Source organism: Ambystoma mexicanum, chromosome 5p, assembly GCF_040938575.1.
Source record: "Ambystoma mexicanum isolate Mex_15411 chromosome 5p, UKY_AmexF1_1, whole genome shotgun sequence".
Taxonomy (NCBI): Eukaryota; Metazoa; Chordata; class Amphibia; order Caudata; family Ambystomatidae; genus Ambystoma; species Ambystoma mexicanum.
Genome location: NC_090930.1, coordinates 579,949,539 through 579,968,306, shown reverse-complemented (window position 1 = coordinate 579,968,306; position 18,768 = coordinate 579,949,539).

Below are 18,768 nucleotides of genomic sequence, written 5' to 3'. Positions count from 1 at the left end.
AAGGAAAGGAGGGGGAAACATAACAAGAAAATACATAGCAATATAATACTTTGTATGTCAATGCTCCTAAAACCTGTATCTTACTCCTATTCCTGTATCCTAAACCTCATAGACCTGTAATGAACCTAGTACATACCATATCAAGCTTTTCATACTCCTAGTAATTTCCTTATGAGACACCACCCTTGCGCACAACACAACAAAATAGGGTTAGCAACTTAGACATGACATAAGACTGAACACCCTTTGAAACACTCTTGAAACATGGGGGTTTGCAGACAAGCAAAATGGCACAGACAAATGAAGGTACGAGACTCATGGCCCAGGGGGCACATTGAAGCAACAAACATGGGTTCAACCATACTAAGCACATGTCCTCTGGCTGTGTGGGGCCAATGGAAAGAACTCTGAAATCATATTTTAGCTCCACATGATACTCTTCTTACAAAACGGATATTAGCAGGTGTTAGAAGTTGGTTGTTCACAAAATAGATGGCGTGTTAAACATTAGCTGTTCAGAAAATAAATGGCGTGTTCCTTCACATGCTCTCCCTTATCGTGGCATCATAAGTAAACATATAATTCAGGCGTACACACATAAATATGCCAAAAGCGTGAGGAACTTAACTGACGGTCCGGACGCCTTACAGGACATCCGGACCCTGAAGATCCATGCCCCAACACGGAGAACGAAGCAGTTCACCGCCGCAGCCCAGTGCTGGTTTCTTTCAGTTAAATAATGCACCGTTGCGGCCCGGAATACAGCTTCCCAGTCCTCCAGCGTCCCAGCGTTCGTGCATTACCTCGCGTCCTCAGCTGCCGCCGCCCGTGCAGACAATCTGTAATTACGTGCACTGAGGCACGGGTGGCGGCGGTCTTTAAGCAAAGCAGACCACAATCAGAACCAGCTGGCGTGCCGCGCGAACGCTAAGGACTACAGACTTCCCAAAGCATGCTGGGAAATGTAGTTTTTAGCTACTTAGCACCTTTTTGGGTACAAGAAGCGCCTTCTTTTGCCCCATATCTGATTTCTGACAGTAAGTGCAGATATCAAGTGTCAAGTGCTAGTAGGGGCTGTAGAGATACAGAAAACATCCCCCAAGTGCAAGGTTTGCCGGGGGGAGTGCAGGTGTGCAACTGGTGGGGGGGCCTGGGCCTGAGATCAGAGGGTAGCCAGGTAACCAGTGCAATATCAGATTCAGCCAGGAGATTAGCAGGAGAGAGGAGGGGAGAAAGCAGAAGCAAAGAGGAAGGTATTGAGGTGCTTCTGAAACCGGAGATGGTTCTCCTCATTTTGCAGAGAGGCTGGGAGGCTTTTCCAGAAGAGGCCCCAGCAGAAGAGAGAGATCTGCCATCAACTTGCTGCTTGGAGAAGCAACCAACCCTGATGGAGTTGGAGGCGGATGAGCAAAGAGCTTGAGAAAGAAGATATTTAGGAAGAGAGTGTTGAAGGTTTTGAGGTCCTAGGCCCCAGAAGGCCTTGTGGACAATGCAGAGGGTTTTTAACTTAATCCTCACCGCCACTGGGAACCAGTGCAGAGATTTCAGTCCTGGAGAGATACAATCCCTGGGCTTGAGGCCAAGGACAAGTCTCGCAGTCATGTTTTGGATGAGTTGCAGATGATGGAAAGTAGAGGCGGGCAGATTTAGAAAGAGGCTGTTGCAGTAGTCAAACCTAGAGAGAACCAGAGCTCAGAAGACAGTGAGCATCTGGGGGAAGGAGAGGGAAGGAAGAATACCTCTGAGGAGGTGCAGCTGGTAATGTGAATTCTTAGAGACATCAGAGATGTGAGGAGAGAAGGAAAGTGTGGAGTTGAAGACCACCCTAAGGGTTTTAGCCTCACATGTGGGAGCAGGAAGAGGGCCAAGAGAGGTCAGCCAGAGAGTGACAGGAAAGGAGGGAGCAGGTGTGCTGATGAGGAGGATCGCAGTCTTACTGGCATTAAGGCAGAGATCATTGGCAGCACACCATTCCTGGATGGCAGACAGTCAGAGATGAGAGAAGGCGAAGATGTGGTGGAAGGGAGCCTGAAAATGAGCTCAGTATCATCTGCATAGCACTGAAACTTGGGGCAGAGAGCGGCAATGCGGTGGGCAAGAAGTGCCAGGTATTGGTTGAACAGCCAAGGAGAGAGGCTTGGCCCCTGGGGAACACCACAAGTAGAGATAGAGATGGAGGAGAGGAAGGACCCAAGTTGGACCTGGGAGGGTCAATCGGAGAGGAAGGAGGTCAGTCAAACCAGGGCCTGATCGGTGATACCAATTTTATCATACAGCTCATACATGGTGGTATGGTGGAAGGATACCTCAGGGGCAATGCATTTTTCTTGTAAGGAAGACAACACAGCGTAACACAGGTTTGAATCCCGATTTCGTGCTTAGGAACCAACCACAAGTTGGTATGAAGCGCATTATAGAAGAAGAATTATAATGAAAATAATTATATTTATAATATAATTATAGATTATTCTAGTTTTAAAGCTGGATTTTGTATCTTTATTACGCAGACCATTTCTAATTCGATTAGAAATGTTAGCATAGGTTAGACATGCACACTGACAAATGTTTTGATTTAGTTCTCTGTAGCGAAAATGGTGCATAGAGATGTACATTCCCAATGCTTCAGTGTGTATTACAGTATTGTTTGTGTCCCAATGTGTTGATAATGGGTTGATTGGTGCTACGTGTAGGAGGTCTCTGAAAACAATAACGTGTTTTCCTCCAAACAGTTCTTCATAGTCGTTTTGTAGAAGTTTTTTGCTTTCTGAGAATAATTAAATCCAGCACAAAGGTTGAAACCATGTTTACTTCATCAATCAGGAGAACTTTAATTTGTTTTAGAATTCTGTTTACTTCCGTAGTAGCTTCTGCTTCTAACTGGTAGTATTGTATTTTGTTTTGTTGTTCTACTGGCAGGAGAAGAAGTTGGTGTAAAGTTACACCTCCTATTGTGTAGGCAACTAAACCTGTGAGTTTAAAGAGCTGAAAGGTTGTTGTTTAAGTCTTGTAGAAATGTGCTGATTATTTTAATTAAAACTGTTTTCCAGAACCAGCTTCAGCATTTACATACAGGAGCAGAGGTTTATAATTTTTAGAGCTACACGTTTGAATTTCCTAAGTGACTTCTAGGTAAATTATGAGTTGTTCTTCATTTAGCTGTGATTTGAGCACTGACAAGTCTTCTTCAGATTGTTTAGAATGATACATAGTGTTTTCTTCATTATCCAACATTTGTTTGCATTGTATAAAATTGACATGTGTTATATTACTGCTTGAATTCAGCTTCAAATGAGTCATGGTCACCAATAATTATTCTTCCTTTCTTCAAGCTTTGAAAAGTTGTAGTAGGGCCATGTAATAAAGTTCTCTATGCAAATATTTAAATGATACCTTTATATGATTTATTAGGCTGGGTTTGGTAAGTTTAACAAGGCGTCCTTCACAAGTTGAGAAGGAATTTTTGACAGTTGTCTCATCTGGCATAACACTGTTTATGTAGTAGTAGTTTTTGGCTATGTTGTATAGGCACATGCTTTCCAAAGCAGTTCTTTTGTTTCGATAGTCAGTGTTAAATTAAATTGTTTTTTAAAATGTCCTGGCTGTTAGGATCATTTGTGGCTATTGTTTCTATCTCTTGGTAGGATTTTAGTCCCTTTTTTCATGATGAAGCTGGACCATGGTTTATCCAGACAATGTTTTCAGATTTCCAATGTGAGGGTGTACCTGTTGAAAGGTTGGCAGCTTCATAGCACCTATATTGCCTATGTAACAGTATTTTTCTACCAAAGCTGTACAATTCTTTTGAAAGAATTTTGTCAGATGATGTGGCATCCCAAAGGTCTTTTAGCTCCGTTTTCTCAGCTTTCGTGAGATAGGCTGTGACATATCGTGCAACTGCAGTGGAATTGTCTGCAATGTTTTGTATAGCCTTTCAACGAGATCGCAATAATCTCATTGTAATCATTGATGTATTGGATCCCTCATATCTTTTAATGTTGTATGTGTTTTAGGGGATTTTCCTTTTACACTGTTTCTAACAGAAGACGTCAAGCTATTTAGTTGTCCTTTTTGTGGAAACTGGTTTATGGAAGTAAAAGCCTCATTTGGTATAGTATCTACTCCTGTTTTTATATCAACATTGGCAGTATTTACCACACTGTTTTTGGAAAAGTAAGATTTGTGCATATAGGTCACTGTGTTTAGTTTGTGAAGGGATGTCACAGGTAATGTATTTTTCAAAATATTGTAAACCAGTGACATCACTGTCATAGCCAAACTAGTATCTATGATATTTGAGGACCTTGTGTGACATATATACTATTTTTCATATATATACAACATTCACTGATTCACATAAGGCGCAAGCAAAACTTGCCGAGCGGTGCACAGACCCCACACACTATACTTCAATAGCAGAATGTTCTTCCACCACAGCTGTATAGGTTAGGGATACCTTATACCCTTTTCCAAGATTGCCAAATTTTTTTCCTAGCCATCGAGTCCTTCCTTGGTCTCAATTACTACATATGACCATGGCTACAACAAAATAGTTATCCATACTGATGTTAGAGGCAGCATCGCTAGTGAGATAGCTACTTGCTGTAAGAGACATTTTATATATTCATACAGCCTTTAGAGAATTACCTCCTCTAATGAGCGTTCTCAAAGTTGTAGATCTAGAGCCATATTTATTCTTGCCACTAGCGCTTGCACACACAATACGCAAGAACTTTTATGATCATTCTATGCGATTATATACATATGACCATGGCTACAACAAAATAGTTATCCATACTGATGTTAGAGACAGCATCGCTAGTGAGATAGCTACTTGCTGTAAGAGACTTTTTATATATTCATACAGCCTTTAGAGAATTACCTCCTCTAATGAGCGTTCTCAAAGTTGTAGATCTAGAGCCATATTTAATCTTGCCACTAGCGCTAGCACACGCAATACGCAAGAACTTTTATGATCATTCTATGCGATTGCAAGCCTCAGCGATTAGCGCTGGTCCACTGTTTATTAACTGCCACTAGCGAGACTAAATTATGCGTTTACTACAGCCTAATTCCCCCTATGTAAACACAAATGGTGTCTGTGACAGGATTCCTCCATGCCTCATAGTTAATACATTCTGATTGTGAAACAGCTACACCTTTACCGTGCTAACATGTATGAAAGCCTGTTATGCAATGTAATAGTCTTGAGATTAACAACGTGCCATTGTTGGGATTTTATCATCTTTTTATAGCCACATAGACTATATTGTGCTCAGGCTACCTCTAGTTAGAGACTGTTGTGTAAGCATACCCTCTAACCGGATGCTCACCTAGTATTAAAATATATACCATGGGTTTCATTACAGTTCCGGGCGGAGCGGACAATTAAGGATGAGAGCTACCGACATTTACACAGATTTACTCACACACTGGACAGCATCCCTAGTGCGTATTATATAAGGCCACTGCTCTGTGTGTTGGCGGTTTGACTCCAATGTTCGCAAAGGTACCACAAGTTTTATTTTCTGGTTAGAACCATGTTCCAGGAATTGCCAGAAGGATACTGTCATGATGCCCGCTCCCGGGGAGCCGGTTCAAGCCCTGCGTCCCCGAAAGCGGACATCCAGTCCCCAAGGAAGGACCCAGCAACCCCATATAGGGGCCCGTTGGACAGTGTTCTGGCGCCTATGGCGCCAGGCTCATAAAAGACATCAGTCCTGGCGCCATAGGCACCAGGCTCATTATGGAAGTGCTTGGGTGCACTTACCTGATGCAGACCATGCTGCAGGATCCCAGCCTCCTTGAGGCCTGAAAGGAACTACTTTACCTGTGGGACTAATTTACCATCCGGGCGTGGCCGGGGAAGGATACATACCTGATTGGAGGAAGGATACATATCTGGAACTTCTTCCAAGGCTATTTAAACCCCACCCAAACAGCCACACGTGCTTCACATTGTTCTGCACCTAGCAGCTGGACGCTCACCGTGTCTGCTCCTGCATCCTGACTTCTGCCACGCCTGCCAGCATCCTGGATCACCTGCAAAGGAAGAGAAGAAGAGAACAGAAGAAGGAAAAGTCCTTACCTGCTAAATCCGCATCCCGGAGACATCTCGCCGACAATCCTGAAAAGGGTTCGCATTCCACTCACCTTTACAGGGTGCCTCCATGTTCAACAGCGATCATCCGGATTTGCAGTCACGCCCCAGCGCCTAGGGAGAAAAAGACCAGAACAAAAGGTGAGAGAGAGAAGGGAATAAGGAAAGCTAAATCTCCATGTTAAGACTTACCTGTTGATTCATTCCCTCTTCATTTTGGGTCCGCGCCGCATCCTGGCATTTCCAGACCCCGGCCCCCAAGGGGAAAAAAGAGACATCAGCATTAATGAGCGAATGAAAAGACATTACCAAAAAAAGCTCATTAAAGACTTACCTGATTTCTACAAGGATTTCACCTCTCATCTCGGGTCGGTGCCTGTTCCCCGGCATTCCGTACCCCGGCCCCTATGGGGAAAAAGACACTAGCATTAGTACATTAATGCATGGACACAAGGGGAACCTCTTATCAAAAAACTTACCTGGAAGCCAAGCAAGTTTCGTTCTCACCAATCCGAAAATCCAGTGAGTTAACTGGATACCAACGCGCCCCTGCATCAGAAGCAGGATGGAGAGCTCGTCCTTCCAGACCCTAAGGTGAGACGCTACGAGGAATCACAGAAGGGTTTCGAGGAGGATGAGAGGGGAAAGTGGGAGGCTGATTTCATTACCCCGCAGACAGTTAATCCCCTATCTTCACCTACAGAAGGATACTTTTGCAAGCCAGACCAGCCAGATTTGGGGGCCCGGTCCAGTCCGTCTTCCGAACCCTGCGCATCACCTTAGAATAGGTCACAGCAGCGCGAACCAGTCCAGCGCCTCCGTGGAAGTCAGGTGAGCGTTACAGATACTCCCTGTATAGAAATATTACCGATGGTGGAGATATTTGATTGAGGGTGCACTTACCATACCCACGAGATTACCAGCTCAAGGTAATCAGGTTTAATATTCTTTTTAACCCTATGAAGTACAATAGAGAAGAACCAAGTAGTTTAGTATGTAGGCCCTCAAAATGTATTTATACATCTATTTGTCTGTATCCACAGATAAAATAGGAGATTGAGTCCAATTTAAAGACCGGCCATACCGACAGCCTCCACCACCTATCCAGTCGAGGTAATTACTTTCCCCTTGATTGGTTTAATTTGTAATATGTATAATAACCGATATAAGACATGGCACTTATAGCCCCGTTTTGTCTTTGTTCTCCTCACAGCCTGGGCTGTGACAGCAGCCACACACTGTTGTGCCAGCAAGATTGGAAAGTAAATTAAATTTTTGGAAACATTACGCTGAATGGATTTATAAAGAAGTGACAATATTTCACTGCTTCCTGATGAATGTTCACTACATAATGGGACATAACTGAAACATGTTAGCTGAATGTTGAGGATAAATAGCTCACACAGAATATGTGTTAAATGGAATAACATTAAGACAATACCTTGTCAGTTTATAACATATACTGCATATGTCTAAAATACTATTTAGACTACTAATTATAATGGTTTCAACATTTACATTACCCCAGTGACTACCTAAGAAGTGTATTTTATGATACTTTTAAACATAAGACTCCATTCTGGATTGTTTTATTTTGTAGAATCTTTAACTATATTGGATTGAATAAATGTATATGACTGTGTGATTAATTGATTGTCTATTTGACTTCTCACAAACACAGTCTGTGAATTCTTGAACCCCAATTGCTTAATAGTATTTACCTTAACCAGTAAGGGGCAAGAGTGCTTTTTGGAGCAATCCCCAAATGTAGCAACCCGGTAGTCCCTCTACTTAACTATATAAATACACTACTTTGCCACAAATGCCTTTTAGTAACGTATGTGGATGCAATTTGTCAGTTTTGGGTTGAAGGCATATTATAGATTAAAATGGGTGTACAGTTTCTATTATGATGCTCTCATACAAGTTAAGTTGTTGAAGAACTTTTGAGGTGGGACAATTTCTAAGCTCTTAGTGATAGCTCATGATGGTATTTCATTATTGTATTGCAATATGTGGAACCAATTGAGGGGTCAGTTTTTTGTAATTAGTTTCTGCTATTAGATATAGAGCTTATTGGAACCATTGGGATCCCTCATTGTCCTCTATTTCTAGGCCATATCTACTATTTGTGTACTCTTTTTATAAAAAGGTCTGTGACAACAGACACATATGTCTTGTATTTCAGCAGATGTGATTTGAAACTTTGATATTTCATTTTTGTTTGTGATTGTAAGGATGTTGCTGTTTGTGAGATTGTTGCTAATGTTTCCTAAAGTGTTTGAATTTTCTAAGTCAACTTCAGTTAAAAAATATGTACTTTGGATGTGCACTATTTCTCAAAAGAGTTCTTTGGCGGTTCCAAGTAGGAGAATGTTATTTAATTTTTGCAGTTCTAGAGCAAGACCTTTTGCATATTACAATATATGGACATGGTTTTGTATAGTGGGATGGTGTGTTGCTAACATTTTGATGCTACGGAAGGTGCTTTTCAAGCAGTTCTTGAAATGCAGGCTTAGGAATGTCCTCGTATTCCAGTGTGGATGTGTACTGGGCAGGAGTCCATGATTTGTACATTTTTGATTCTACTTTTGTCTAATATTATCACATAGTGATTAAGGAATTGTTGTAAAGATTTGAATGATTGTTGGCATATGTTACATATTGAGCAGCACATCCATTTTTTCTGTGGACGGTTTATTTGGACAAAAGTAATATTTGGTTGAATGTTTGTTGGGAATGTTTTTTCTGTAAGGTTTTTTTTTTGCCATAATTGTGTCTCCTATTGCTTCATAGCCTCGCCCATTATGGTCTATGGCAATTGGGTTTATTTGTTTTGTTGTAGAGTAACCCCTCAAGGCTCACACCAGAATAAAATATGAGTCGCTAGGGAAAAAGGCCCAGCACACCTCTTGTAAGGAGAACACGATTTAATCTCACAAAAATACAAGTATGTGCAAACAAAGAAATCTGCTGCCAAGGAGTGCTCTGACAAAAACAGCATGAGCAATAGATTTTAAAGGTACACATCATCACAAGTGATGTACATCCCATATGTTACATATCCAGGTATCCAGGTAGCTGGTTGGCGACCCTATACATGTATAGCTTGCTCCATATGGGATGCCAGGCGATTGGTCCCAGCATCTTCAGTCCATCTTCTTCCAAGGGGGGATCTCATTCTGCCATCATCCAGTACACATACAGTAATTGCCAATTATTTACACAGGCCATCATTTCACAACTCTACAGTGTACATGGTACCAAGGACATGAGCAAGGTGGATCCTTTGGAAGTCATGAAAACTTTCTCAGAACTACGTGTACCCCTGCTCCTGCATCCACATCTTTCCCACTGGCAACATACATTTGTTACCTTCTCGCCTGGCACCCCGCAGCACAAATCACATGAACTGATGATGGGAACAGTCAGTCCCTGTTCTTTGATCTTGCTGATTTATTGATCATTCTATAGTTTTATGGCCAGGGGTCTTGGGTTGGTCATAGTACTCGAATGTTTATGTCTGAAACGTGCGGGTGTAAGTTGGCTGTAACTTAAGAATCTGGACTGGTGAGGCCTGAAGCCTTCACAACTGGTCTTGTGGGATTGCCCTTTGAAGATTAGTTTGGGCCGCTCTTGGCATTGCTGTGTACATTCCTTCTGGGTGGCATGCACTGCTGATAAGAAACAATGAAGGACTGTGTGTGTGTGCGTTCAGGATATTAACCATCTGCGGAGCTGCCAGGGCTGCGAGTGAAGTATGAGCGCATACACTTCTAACCCTCTGGACTAACTGTAAGCATACCGGCATTGTCATGGCACTACACCTGCATTTCAAAATGGCATTTACCTTCTAAAATGGGGTTTCACTACAAACATGGTTCTAAGGTTATAATTCACTATTTTTTCATTGCAATCTAACTTCTATGAGTGGGGCCCCCTCCCAGTCGATCTGCTAACTCTCCTGCAACACTTCCTTCTACTATCAAAAGTTTAAAAAGGTATCTATATTGTTATTGCACATGTTTAGAAGTACGTTTTGTAATGTATTGATTCATTTAGTTGGTGTTTTTATTTTGTTTAACATTAATATAAACAACTTTTTCTTTAGTAGAAATGTTCTGTCAATCAGAACTTCGAGGATTAGTTTTCTGTGGTATAACATGACTTTTTAGAATTTTTTATGAGATTGTTAAGAACTCTACGGTGGAAATTTGTTTGTCAAATTGATTTTCTGGAATGCTTTACTCTGGCTACTTTAACATTGGTAGATATAGTGTTAGGTTAATTTTAGGTCTGCTTTAATTTCTACATTTTTTGCTTTTATTTAGGGGGCTTACATTTTTAGTGCTGTACAACATCTGCTGAGTGAGGTTACTAGCTGTTCTATTTTAATGTTTTCTATACATTGTTTTAGAGGCAGATGACTATATGGCTTGTTTTGATTTTTATTTGCTCTATATTTTCTTTGTTTTCTATGGATATAACGTTTTATTAGGCATTCTTTAATGTCTATTAGAAAAAAGAAAGTTTGTGGTTCAAAGTTATGGCATGTTTATGCATGTATTATTGTATAAAAATGATGGGTGTATCAGTGTTATTGTAGAGATAAAGATAGTGCTGTGAGAATGTGTAGTGGGATGGTAGGTGTGGCTGGGAAGGTTGTAAGAGTAAGTTGTATAGGTGTGATGGGCTTGTGTAAATATGACATTGAAATCGGGTGGTGTTGTATAAAATAAGTCTATTCATGTGATGGAGAATGGGTGATACACTGTTGATACTATAATGTGTTGAGCAGTACTGCTGTTGGTGAGTAAGCAAGTGGTGGTTTGATTAAATAAGTAGGAATATTATGATGTGTTGAGGAAAACAGTTGTTGCTGTAAGAGTTTGATTTAGTAAATAGGTATGATGGTTGTGTGGGTGTAATTGGAAAAGGTGAGGACGAGTGTGTATGTGGGGTAATGTGTGTTAGTAATTTGGAATGCAATGAGTGTGAACGTTTTTGGGTTGGAATTGAGGTCTTGAGGTGGAAGAATAAAGACATGCAATTTTGGTATAGAAGTTCATGAAAGATGGTTGTGTGTTAGGCAATAAGGAATTGGTGATGTATTTTTTTATTTTTTTTTTATTTTATTGGTTTAAATTCAAACCTTTAAAATATTACACAACAGAACAAAACAACAATTAGCTTCTTTATATTATGCCCCTGCTTATCTCCTCCATTCCCATGACCCCAGGCATTAACTATGGCTCCTCTCCTGGTTGCGGTTTTTCACATTAATTCAGTCAGCCTTTATTTTACTTGACTTCATTACCTAGAAGTCCTTCAGTGGAATTTTTGTTTATCCTCTCCTCAATTACAGCCAAAAATGAAGACAGGTAATAATTAGTTTCATGTCCAAACCGTTCCAAATGATCTGCCACCAATCCTCCGCACACAATGGGCCTCATTACACGGAAGGCGGTAATGGTTAACGGCCACCGTTAATGGTAACGGTGGCCGTTAACCATTACCGCCTTACTACGAGGTCCCTTAGCGGGTTGGTGCTTTAACGCCTGCTTTTTGCAGGCGTTAAAAACCAACCCGCTAAGGGACCTCGGAGCTAATTACGGCACCGCAAAATTGTGGTGCCGTAATTAGCGCCTTCCCCATTCCCATATAGCCCTATGGGGCAGAAATGGGAATGGGGAAGGGCAATGGCGGAAGGGGGATTTACCGCCCCTCCAACCTTGGAATGGGGCGGTAAATCCCCTTTCTGCCAAGGCGGTGCCGGTATTTTACCGGCATGAGCCATGGCGCTAATAGCGCCATGGCTCACCGCCTTCCGTGTAATGAGGCCCAATGACTGATGGTTAACGTACCACTGGACCAGATGAATAGATCTTTCATTCTTTAAGGTCGGACAGAATAGCACAAGGTGCTTGAGGGATTCCAGCTCATTGCTACAGATGCGACAAGTAAGATTTGACCTGCATCCCCCACCCACTGGCTGATGCGATCTTTTGTTCTAAACGCGTTCAGCCGGAATAACATGAATAGTCTACGGGCTTTCAAATTTGGAAATCTATTCATATAAGGTTGCAGCACATTGTAGCCTCTCGCTTCAGCGGGAGCATCTTTCATCGCACTGGCAGTCTGGCACTCACTACATGTGTTAATCCAATCAGCACGCCAAATCTTCACTTTAGCTGCTGTTGGGTTTGAATGAAGAGTTTTGAAGCTGATGTTATTGATTGTTAGTAGTTTTTTCACATCGTTTCACCCATTGAGACAGAATATCTGGGCCTCTAGCACAAGCATTGTGGAGAATCTTAAATTGGAAAATTCACTCCTCTGCTCTGGATTTCTGGAACAAGGGTAGTTGGTTCTAGCAGATCCTAGCATGCATTGATACCAGAGCAAGTTCGTACCTTATGCATGCTGTCAAGATTCCAATTGGTAGACTTAGAGCCTTGGACCAGAACATGTGTTCCAATGAAGCCCAATGTGTCGGCGGGCAGCCAAAGGCATTTTCAGCGCTGTATGTCAAAATCAGGACCACTTTCTGTTCATAAAGGTTTCTCAACGGTCGCATTGAAAAATGCCCATATTTTTTGTGTATTACAAGACCCTGACATGCCAGCATTTCCTCTTGGAATCAGCCATCCAAGGTTCATCACAAATTGGTGATGTATTGAATAAAGAGCAATATTGTGATAGGATTAGAAAGAGTGTGAGCACTGCAATAGAATGAGTAACAGTGAAATACAGTATTGTTCGTAGGAAAGAATATTTTAGGCTAATATGTAATGAAAATATGTTATTACAATTAGAGAGATATACATACTATATTAATACACTTACTTTGTAGGATGCAAAGAGTTGTATTTGTTCAGTAGTTATCTTTGTCAATCTTATTATTTCCTAAAATTGTAAAAGAAAGTTAGTTGGTATATGTGATAATTGTGAAGTAGTTTCAGTAACAACGGTTGTTATTTAATGAGGTAGGAGGAGTTATTGGAAAACAGAGTGAATACAGTTGTGTTATGTGTGGAGTTCTAAAGTATGTTAACTGTTTTGTCAGAATGATTGTAGTATGGCAAGTGTAGTTTGGTGTATTATAAGCAGCAGGTATAAATTGGCATAGTGTGAAAAGGATGCATGTGTAATGCATTTTTGCAGAACAGGAAAGTTTGCAGTAGGACTAATATAGAATGGTATCAGCTTTACAGCAATGTTTGCCTCAATGCAAAAATGCATGAACAATGTATCCTTTGGCATTAGGGTAATATTTGTTTTAGTGCTTTTAATATGGAAAGTGCACTTGTTGTGGTACAATGGATTTGAAATGTGTTGCAGTGTTTTTAAAGAGTAGGGACACTGTGGCATAGTGGTAATACCATGGAACTTTGCAGTTGCATTTTGTTAATATATGGTGTGTTATAGTAATGGCTGGAAAAGACTAGCATGTTGTATGCATGGACAAGTGTTGCATTTAGGGTTGTGTGTTTGTAGTAGGAATGTATTGAAAGGGAAAACATGTATGGATACATTTGAACTATACACATATGTGTGAGCAGGTGGAGAATGGTGGCATTATAAGGGATGTTATGGAAAAGGTAACAAAATATGACATTTATACATAAGGGAAAATGGTGTTCTTATGACACTATTTATTTTTAGGAGCATTTTGTTTAAAATAAAAAAAAAACACATATGTGCATTTAGAGCGGCACTGTTTGTATCTTTTTTCTATAAGTTAGGGATATGCAGTTGCAAAATATTTGTGGAACATTGTTAGGTGACATGAGGAAGTTCAATATGTTGGCAGTACATTTAAGTGCCACTTAGGCCCTCATTACAACCCAGGCGTTAAGGGGTTAACAGCGCCGTAAAAGGTGGCGGCACCGTTAAACCCTTAACGCCTGATTACGAGGTCCCTTTGTGGGTTGGAGATTTTAACGCCTGCATTTTGCAGGCGTTAAAAACCAAACCGCAAAGGGAACTTGGTGCTAAGTACAGTGCCGCAATTTGCGGCACCGTACTTAGCACCTTCACCATTCCCATTGAGCCCTATGGGGCAAAAATGGGAATGGGGAAGGGCCATGACGACATGGGGAATTACCGCCCTGCCAAACTCGGAATGGGGCGGTAATTCCCCATTCCGCCATGGCAGTGTCGGTAAGTTACCGGCATGGACCATGGTGCTATTAGCACCATGGTCCAACGCCAGGGTTGTAATGAGGGCCTTCATGTAATCAGGTGCAGAATTTTGCATTATGCAGCATTTGAAAGCAGTAGCTAAAAAAGAGAATATGCTTATTGAGATGCTTATCTCGGGGTAAGTGGCAGTAACCCGGTGTACATATTTTTAAAGGTGTTGAAAGAAATAACTTATGTAAGCATACCTATACTATGGGCCTCATTCCGAGTTTGGAGGTAGCCATGGTGCTATTAGCACCAAGGCTGCCTCCAAACCCGGGTCCGGGTCCGGTCTGGCTGAATGGGGACTTACCGGGTCATTCTGACCTTGGAGGACCCAGTAAGTCCCCATTCAGTAAACCATTCCCCATTCCCATTTGAGCCTCCATAGGGCTCAAATGGGAATGGGGAAGGCGCTAATTACGGGCCGGCAAATAGCGGGCCCGTAATTAGCACCCTGGTCCCTTAGCAGGACCTGCAAAGGACGTGTGGGCAGACCACACGTCCATTGCGGGTCCCGCTAAGGGACCTCGGAATAGGGCGGTAAGGGTTTACCAGCCATGGCATCCTTACTGGTGCCGGTAAACCCTTACCGCCGAACTCAGAATGAGGTCCTATGTCTTGCTAGATGTAGTTATGGTTGAATCTGCAAATAGAAATCTTGCAGAGTTTCACAGCAGCCTTTGATGCAGGAGGCTGTTAATGACAGGAGACATGTACTCTGAGAGTTGAAATGCACATCTGAAATGTTGAATTGAGGTGACAGGGTTACATGTAGAGTTTTTGGATGTAATTGGTGGATGGATGAGTGACTGTTTGAACATAGCCAATGAGGCAGTGTTGCAGGCATAAAATTAAAAAGGGTAGAAGGGGTGCCCTGTGCGATCGTGTCTGCGTTAGTCTGCAATAGTCTGCGGATCTGCACGTGTCATATAGGTCTTTTGAGGATACCTGGCATGGAAATAGGACTGTGGAGAAAGCAAATAGTCACAAATATCCGCGGATATTGGGGGATTAGCCAAACAGGTTTCGTAGTTGTGGAAGAGGAGTTGAAGTGTACAGGAGCATACGCTAGCAAGTGTTTTCTTTCTTGTGTGAAGTGGCAGAAAGATGGCTTTGCCTATAAAGAAGCAGAGTCTGTGGATGCTGTTAGATGCATGGGTACACTGGTTTACACAGAGCAGCATGACATCTCTTTGAATCTTATATTAGAAGAATTAGAAGTCTCCTAGTATGGAGTTCGAGGATTAAAGTGGGCAGAATTGTTACCATTGTGCGAGAATATGGTTCAGTTTAAATATCTGGACATCATTATAGTACATTGTGTAGGCAACAGTTAGGGCCATGCGGACACAAACATATATATAGTTCTAAGACATTAATTGGAGTTAAAAAAATTGTTTACAATAACAAACAAAATATTCATACTATAAACAATAACTTAATTTAAGAAAGGAATGGGGAATCGGAATGGGAAACAAATAGAAGTATTTGCACGTTCTATAAAGGTATCATTAGGAGAGGGCAGGAGAGAAGTTCCACCAAACCGTCTGTGAATTATGTTTTTTGGATTTGATTGAGAAGATTGCTAGGGCAAGGGGGACAAGAACAAGTAGGGCAAAGACAAGTTCATGATTTCATTCTGTACAGTTTGGGATTGGGATTGTATTTGTGGTTGTTTAGGTTCTCTATGATTACTATGTGGTGTGGTGGGGTATGAACTATAAAAAAAAAACAAAGAAATGTATATTCCAATAAGCTCTGTATAAACAACATTGTTTACCATTGGCTATTTCGTCATCACTAATTTCTTATTTAGAAAAGTACTCTTCTGGCGACTCAAGTGTGTTTGCCATTTCTGTCAAAATAAAGAATGGTGATTTCTGCTTATGATAAATGTGTATATAATTAACGTTAATAATAGAGAAATAAATATAGTGTACTTACTATTTTCTAACAGATTATTTTCCAATGTAATGTTGCTGTATCTCAATGTGTATGGAGAGTTGTACTAAACGGATAGTATGAGGTGTACAGGTTGTGCTTTGTGTTTGTTACATTCCAGAATAGTATGTGCTAAATGAAAATATATGTTTACATATGTAAATGTTGAATTGTGTAAAGATGTATATTTGGGTTTAATAAATATTAGTAATGTTGGTTTATGTATATCTTTTTGTTATTAGAATGGTACAAAATGTTCTTTTTTCCCCGCTGTTTTTGGGGTTTGTTATGCTACCTGTTGTCCGCTGACTTCTATACTATCCACAGATGGTAGAGCTGCTATATTGGAGGTGAGTGTGATTTTTATGTGTAATCATTAAAAATAGGGCAGAAGGAACTTGTAGGAAATTAGGATGCACTGGTAAAAACCTATGAAATTCAGTGAACAAACTTTGTTAAAGGGACGTTATGGTTAAGTATCACTAATAAAAACCTCTGAAATTCAGTACAAAAACTTTGTTAAAGGGACATTATGGTTACAAGCAAAATCGACAAACCTTTTTTGCATGTTATGATGTCATCTTTGATATCCTGGGTGTTAGTCTTAGCAATGCACGGTGGTGGCACAAATTCCTTTGGTTTATCGATTGTACTTGTAACTATAACGTTCCTTTAACAAAGTTTTTTCACTGAATTTGTGATGTCATCTTTCATGTCCTGGGTGTTAGTCTTAGCAATACATGTAGGTGGTGCGAGTTATGGTTGCTTAGCTTACCATAACTAGCGAATGTCAAGGGTTTTTCGGTTTTACTTTGAACCATAACGTCCCTTTAACAAGGTTTTTTTACTGAATGATATATATATATATATATCTATCTATCTATCTATATATATATATATATATATATATATATATATATATATATATATAGCAGTGAACAACAACAAAGGGGCTACACATGTGATATCATCATTGATGTCATCAATGGCATTTGTGATGCCATCTTTCATATCCTGGGTGTTAGTGTTAGCAGTGCACAGTGGTGCGGGCAGGTATGGTTGCTTAGCCTATCATAACTGGCGAATTTCAGGGTTTTTTTGTTTTTTCTTTGAACCATAATGTCACGTTCTGAAGTTTATTTAGTGAATTTCACAGGTTTATAGTAGCGCAACTGAACCATGACGTCCCCTTAACAAAGTTTTTTTTGAGTGAATTTTACGTGTTTTTAGTAGGGCAACGTAAGCATAACGTCCCTTTAACACAGTTTTGTTTACTCATTTGGACATGTTTTCAGTACAACAACTTAACCATACCGTCCCTTTTGCAAAGTTTTTTTGCTAAAGATGATCAGTAATAGTAGTGCCACGTAACCATAATGCAATGCAACTTCTTATTTATTTAAACACCTTGCGTAGAATACCACTTGACAATATGCTTGTGTACAGCATGGTAACGTGTCCCAGAATCCGTAAACACTTAACAGTAAGATGTTTGCCTCCTGGACAATGTGGAAACAGATTTTATATTGATGTAGGAATGTCCAACATTTACCTTGCATAACCAACACGTATTGGTATGCAGCCATTAACAATGTAGTACACATTACATACTTTTAGCAAAGGTTTTACAGGGTAATTCATGGAATAGATTTGCACCGAAAAGGGGAGCACAAGCGTGAAAATCGCAGTGCATGCGTGCTAAAGAAGCACACGCAGCCATTCATCGATTCATGGAATACGCTGCGCTTGTAAAACCTGGGATGTGCGCCAAATCTGTGGGTGCGCATGCGGGTGCCCACGTCACTAAACGGCATGCGTGACGCGCACAGCGAAAGCGCACATCGTGTAGCGCACACAAGAAAAGTGGGGGGAACACGGGGCGTAACACATGGAATGGGGAACAACGCATGAAAATGTCGGCATTACGGAGGAAGTACAGGAGGTAAATGCTCGCAACGCCCACACACGCTCTAACAACACGTATTCATGGAATCGAACAGGGGAAAGCCGTGCGGCAAAAAAGGCGTGCTAATCCAGAAACACATACGCCAGCAGGAAGCAGGCGTAAGCGGCCCGGCGCAGTATAAAAGTGTGCGCAAACAACAAACAAGCTCATACGCTACGATGAATATACCGTTCCACACAGCAGTGGTCGTGGGACACCGCAGGAGGAGGAGGATAGCCAGGCCCCGCATTTTTTTACCTATACCAGCCTTTTTGGGATGCCTGATGACCAGGTGTATGGGAGGTACAGGTCTCCACCACAACTAATCCTAGAACTGGTCAGGGAGTGGGAGGATGACTTCACATCACCCACCCTGTGCTCCCAAGCACTTAGCCCCTTGGAAAAGGTGCTCAATGTACTGCACTTCTTGGCTACTGGGTCATTTCAGCGGACAAGTGCCATAGTTGGGGGGGTCTCACAGGCCACGCAGTCACGCTGCCTACACCAGCTGTTGGCCATAATGACTGCACGCCCTTCAGTCCGCAGGCACATATACATGCCCAGAACACCTGCAGAAAGGCAGGCTGTCGTCCAGGAC